The sequence below is a fragment of the Anas platyrhynchos genome, chromosome 3 (assembly GCF_047663525.1).
Source record: "Anas platyrhynchos isolate ZD024472 breed Pekin duck chromosome 3, IASCAAS_PekinDuck_T2T, whole genome shotgun sequence".
In the NCBI taxonomy this organism is placed as follows: domain Eukaryota; kingdom Metazoa; phylum Chordata; class Aves; order Anseriformes; family Anatidae; genus Anas; species Anas platyrhynchos.
In genome coordinates this window covers 67,325,592-67,331,973 of record NC_092589.1, presented here as the reverse complement: position 1 = coordinate 67,331,973, position 6,382 = coordinate 67,325,592, and the positions used below count along the sequence as shown (strand labels likewise).

At 37.1% G+C, this 6,382-nt stretch overlaps 1 protein-coding gene across 1 annotated transcript in view; it reads left to right on the top strand.

Moving 5' to 3' along the window:
- The first annotated feature begins 304 nt into the window (after window positions 1-304).
- The window catches only part of HSF2 (heat shock transcription factor 2), a 35,777-nt gene continuing 29,699 nt past the window's right edge, over window positions 305-6,382 (top strand). The window contains exons 1-3 of the mRNA XM_072036062.1: window positions 305-451; window positions 1,365-1,488; window positions 1,913-2,012. The gene's annotated coding sequence lies outside the window, so the exon portion shown is untranslated. The remainder of the gene's footprint in view (window positions 452-1,364; window positions 1,489-1,912; window positions 2,013-6,382) is intronic.

Below are 6,382 nucleotides of genomic sequence, written 5' to 3'. Positions count from 1 at the left end.
AAATATGCAGCTAATATGACAAGTATTGAACATTATGATCCATAACAGATACACTGGATAAATGTGAATCTTCTCTTTAAAGAGAACATGGTGAACTTGCCTACAATGCCCTTGTTGTATTGACATCTATCGGAATCTTTTTTCATTCGCTCCCTCTTTCTGTTTCATGTGTGGATTGTTGTTTTTTGTTTTGTTTTGTTGTTTGTTTTTTGATGGTTTTCCTTTGTTTCTTTTTCTTTTCTTGAATAACAGTGTCTCCCCTAAATCACCGTCAGGGACGAGAGTTAACTTTCTTCTTCCGTTTGTGATGAGGATCAGTTTAATCTTTGTCTCTTAACCTGCTGCTAAAGCCTTGTGTCCTAACCTAACCTGCTTGGCTCCTCCTAGTGGCGGTACGAGTGCCTGAGAGCACACTGACCTGCGGCAGTTGCTGTTAATGAGAAGCAGGCAGGTGAGCTGAATTGATGTCTATTTTCCTGCCCCTGCACTGCCTCCCAGGGTGTCCCAGCTGTGCAGAGAAGAGATCTGGGTTGACACTCACTCTTTGGTTGAGTTATCTTTTTTGAAAAAAATATTCTGCTGTAAGAAAGCACTTAAACACATAACAGTTGTTTGTTTTTTTTTTTTTTTTTTAATACCGATTGCAGTAAATGTATCTGTGAATGTTTGTAACTGAATTAAAGTCAAGATTTTTTTGTACTGAAGTTCATACAGAAGCCTTGACTGGTAGGTTTTACTGACATGATTTGCTCTTAAAGTACGTTCATCATGACTCCTGGTTTCATTAGTGATTAAGTTTAAAAGATAAATCTTCCATTTCTTAAGCTGCCTATACTCTTTGTATAAGTTCATAGAATAGACCAAGACTGACAGCATCTATTAGTATTTATTGATTGAGAGCACCATTTAGTACTGTTACTGTTAAGTTATTCTGGTTGCAAACATTGTCTCGCAGCTTCTGTGTTCCTAAGTATTTGCAATGTAGTACAAGAACAGCTTAATACAATATCATAAGTCTTTTGACATTTTTAACCAAAAAAGCACACGTTGTACTGCCTCAAAAGACACAGTTGCATATGATCCTGAAATACTGATAATTCTTGCAAATATAGCATCTGTGTCTAAAGAGTTGTATAAACAACATTCGCATTTTGGAACTTAGGATGTGTCCCTATTAATGTTTTAGAAGTGTGTGGGATTGTTCTGGTTGTTCAACCTCATTTTCTTTTTCCTATATATGCTTCTCTCCTTTTCATGAACCTTTTGAGAATGTGAGGAGGATGCTAAGTGAAAGGACTTAAGCAGACATTTTTTCTATTTAATTCTCACTACTTTTATTCAGTATTCTGTTTTGTTTGTTTTAGGTGCCTTTACCTTGTATAGGAAATGTAACCTTGATCCATAGAAGATTGACAAGGTGTTAGCAGTTCTTCATCCAGTGCAAGGAAGATGGGATGTAATGGACTCTGCTCTTGAATCATTAAATAGGTGTGCTGAATCCTTCTAAAGCTGGTATTTATCAAGACACTGTTTTTTTCCTCTCAGTTTGTGGTAGGAGTTTTCTTGTTTTGTTTCCTGTACCACCATCTCTAACAGTCAATATCTTTGCTTGTTTAGGTACAGTTGGTAAATTCCAGTTTTTCTTTTGATTATGAAAAATTGTTCTGTAATTAAACCATACATCTGTCCATTGCTTCAGGGTTCTGCTCCAAGGGATTGGATTTATCTGATAATAAAATGTGGTAGGAACTGCCTACATATTGCCTCCCCTATGTTGTTCCACTGCATCCATGTTACATAAAGCATTGTCACTTTTTTAAAGCGTTGAACTTTAAAGTGTTGACGTTCCCAAACGATGTCTGTGGGATCCCAGTACTCACCAAATTAGTAATAATTGCCTCTGTGTTCACAGAATCACAAATTGGGTTGGAAGGGACCTCTGAAGATCATGTAATCCACACCCCCATACTGAGCAGGGTCACCTAAAGCATATTGCACAGGATGGCATCCAGGTAGGTTTTGAATATCTCCAGAGGAGACTCCACAGCATCTCTGGGCAACCTGTGCCAGTGATCTGTCTCTCTCATGGTAAAGTGTTCTTTGTATATTACTTATGGTCATGTATCTGCTATACTAGTGTCCAGCTGGGAGAGTTTTGTAGTTTGCCGTGCTCTTCTATTTCCTGGAAACATCGCTCTGGCAGGGTAGACAATTGAAGAAATAATCTATCTGCTAAACTGAGGAATGCTACTTTGAAAGTTGGATTTATTAAATCTAGTCATTTTTTTCTAGGACAGAATAAATTTCCTGTTTAGATATGCTTTGCGTTCCGAATCTGGAGCAAGTATCTTAGACTTCGTGTTTTTAGATGGCTGCAATGTAGCATGCCTGGAGTGTCTAATGCTTGTTGGAAAATTGTCTGATGTGCACTTGTATTATAAGAATGTGACTTAAGCAGAGGCTTAAACCCTTTAATGTAAAAGAAATCTGGGAAACTTAAAATGCCTAACATGTTCTAGTATGACTTGAGGCTTTTCTGAGAGAGGTCTTGGTAGTGAAAGCCAAGGAAACAATGTTTTGGGTTGTGTTTTTTTTTTTTTTGAACATCCTCACAGATGTTCAGGGCATTTGAGTAATTCCTCAAAGAGATGACCTTTAAAGCTAAGTTAACTCAGGGTGCTGACAAGATGACTACCCTGAACTTGCGTAATCTGTTTCTCCAAGTGAAGTATCATCTCTTTCCATCTTCTCAGAATGGACTGCTAATTCATTTATGTTGGCTCTTTGTCTCTAAGCGAAACACAGCTCTTGTAATACAGGAACCTCTTTTAATGAATACTACTGTGATAATTTTAGTTTGTTTTGTTTTCCCTGTTCTCGTGGATTGAATTTCTTCCTGCCACCCTTTTCCTTAGCATTGCATTGCAGACTTTAAACAAGCAGATAGTATACTGTTTCTTAGATCTAGGTAACTCCCTGAAAGTATTCTTGCACTATATGAGAGGACTTTTTGTTTGTTTGGCATAGCTTTGCTGCTGCTTGTAATATTTTGAGGGAACACTGCAACTGTTTTGAGAGATTGGATATTATGATGAAAAGTGTTCACTGTACGTGACTTACTAAACCAGCACCCTGATCTTCACTATCATCTCTTTCCAGAGACTGCACATGATATAGTATATATTAGACAAGGTCTGTGAAGGGAGGTAATCTTCTTTTATTAGACTATCTTATAATGGGATAAGGTGCCAGGCAAGCTTTAGGTCACACAGTGACCTCAAGAGCTTATGTGCCTAGATGCACATCATGTCTTTTTTCCAGCTATATCAGTTAGTCTAATAAAAGGTATTACATCTCTATAGGAACATTGCCAGACTCGCAGTCTTTGTGGTATAAGGCTGCAGCAACATGGCAACTGTCATCAAAGCTGACCAACATGTTATTCTGTGTACTGTTTGCAGTTCCCTTCCTCTTGCTTGTCATTTGCACTTTTTTCAGTTCTAGGGTTTTTTATATTCAAGATGTGATGAAGTCTGCTTTAATCAATGTGATCTTTTCATTAAGTAAATTTGGAAACCAAATTTAATTTGACTGCATTGAAATGGGGACTCTCACTTTGGAATACCTCTGCTATGTTTCATCATCGCTTTGGTGGATGTTTTAATAAATGAGACCCAGGTTAATAACTCTGGGAGCCTAAAGGTCACTCATGCTTTATGTATAAGCATGTATAATTTATCAGTATACTTGTCACACTAGTTTTGCTTTGCTTTAACTTACTGGTGTTCACAAGCAGCAGAATGCTTCATGGGATCACCTTTATTGTTGCCCTTCATTTACTAAGTGAGGGATACTAGAAACTTGTTCATGATGGCTATTTTGTGCAGGATGTATTTCCTGCTTGAGGTGTGTAACTAAGAGCAGCTTAACTGGTACAGTGTTAGGATGTGTCAAAATAATGATCCCTTAGCTTTCAGTGTTCTCTCTAGATCTTTTCTGTTTTGAGGAAAATATATTTTTCTTCATGGAAGTGAAGTTTTAAATTATCATTTTGAGGACCTTGGTATTATTTACAAAACACTTTCTGTCAATGTTAGGCTGTTATAAGAGCTACTGAAATATTTCCTTTAAGCTGTCAGGGGAAAAAAAAAAAACTTTGGAAGGAAGTTCTTGATACTGAACAGAAACAAATGAGGCATCAACAGGTCTGAGGCAGTGACTAGCTGGAGCTGCTGAGCAATGCTAAAGGAAAACTAATTTAAAATGGGTGTGATTATGTCCAACTTCTTTGACATTGGTATCAGCTTGCAGTTGCGTACTGTATGTTTTTATGAGAAATATTCTGGTTTAAAAGAATAAGAACATCAATTCTTATATGGAGTTCCTTGCTTATACCCTTAATGTCTTTCCTCTTCTCATAAATGAGCGTGTGCATCTTGTATCAGTATGACATCTGTCTAGGCAGCTAAAATGATCAAGTTGAAGCCAGCAGGACTTGTTTGCCATGATGGTTTTTATACTGTTATTCCCTACAGTACATCTGTTCCATTAGCAATGGAAAGTTTTGTGCTGGCAATGTAATGGCTAATGGCTTTCCAGTACATAACTTGATTTTTATATTGACTGTAATCTAATTAGTGAGAAATGACTGAGAAAAATGCTGCTTATTTTAAGAATGGAAAACATAGCCATAGTGTCCCAAAATGTGTAAATTCTCCCAAGCTTTGTGCACTTACTGTTTTCTAATAAAAAATACAAGCATTACCCAAGTCTTCTAATTATTTGTTTGAAGAAATAGTCAGATTTCTGTATGCTTTCAACATTACTGAAGTTACTAAAGTGACTAATAGAAGACTGGGGAAAGTATTCCAAATTCCTTTAGCTGTGGCCTTCAAATTGTTTTTCTGTATTACTTGTGTATCACTTCTTATGGCACATCAAAAATAGATTTTGGTCAGACTTGATAGATTATTCTTACCTTCACTGGACATCAGTACTAATACTCTTCTTCTTCATAACATTTTCAAGATAATTTCTGTTTTTGAAAGCTAGAACATCTTTAATCTTATAAAAGAAGAATTTAACACGGTGCCACATCAGGGTTCTGAGATTTTGTTCTATAATTTGTGAGATTTTTGTTCTGTAATTACTGACAATAACTCTAGCATGTTGCTGGTCTTCATTGTGAAAGGAGATGTAGGAAGGATCATAGAATCACAGAATGGTTTGGGTTGAAAGGGACCTTAAAAACCGTCCAGTTCCAGACCTCCTGCCACCAGACCAGGTTACCCAAAGTCCTATCCAGCCTAGGCTTGAATGCTTCCAGGGATGGTGCATCCACAGTTTCTCTGGGAAACCTGTGCCCATGCCTCACTATTTCTTCCTAATATCTAATCTAATCTCACCTCTTTTAGTTTAAAGCCATTCCCTCTTGTCCTATCACTACACCCCACTGACAAAGTCCCTCCCCAGCTTTCCTGTAGGCCCCCTTTAGGCACTGAAAGGATGCTATAAGCTCTCTCTGGGAGCAAAAAACTATTGTTACTCCTGTTTTCACTTCTAATAAAGAGGATGTTGTTCACCAGTACTGGAATATGCTTTTTTAAAAAATAGAATAAAATAAATAAAAATCTTTAAACATCTGATGTTTTATTTTTAGTTTGGACCTGAACTAACTGTTTGGGTTTGGGCAAAATGGGTATCAAAGAGGAAAAATAAAGAAAATGAAATGGGTATGATAGCTATAAACTTTAAATTATGCCAGTGCAAGCAAATAACATATCCTCTCTAATGAAGTCTAGGTATGTGTACCAAGAAAGGGAAGAAGATAGTAAAATTAGGAGTTCTGCTGTGAAATCCTTGCACTCAAAGGAAAAGGAGGTTGCTATTATTCTTTGTTATAATACATAGCTTTGGGCTGATCTCTTGTGTGCATGTGCTGTAGTCCAATGGTGTTGTGTTTTTTTTTTTACCATCAGAAAGAAAAGGCAGATCTTGGTAAGCTAAAATATCAATTTTAGTAGAAAATTGATCAGTAGAAAAATTAAGCTGCTACAAGTAGCTGTGGTTCTTCTAAACCTGACATTTATTGCATTTTTGAATATTAGTATTTATCGCTCCTTGTAATGCTTTGTTGCCTGACTTGTGAGAAAAGCTGGCATTGTAGATGCTTTCAGTGATCTATTCTGGCTTCCAGATAGCCTAGGAGAGGTTGCAGTCACCAGTATGCTCAAGAGCTACTTGCAGTGAGCCGGAGTAAACCATTAACTTTTACGCATAGCTCTTCTCTAGAGCAACTGGTGTAGTTCAGCACATATTGTTTTGGCTGGAGCTGCAATCAGTCTACACTTGAAATCATAGCTTAGGTAAGATGTTATGTAGC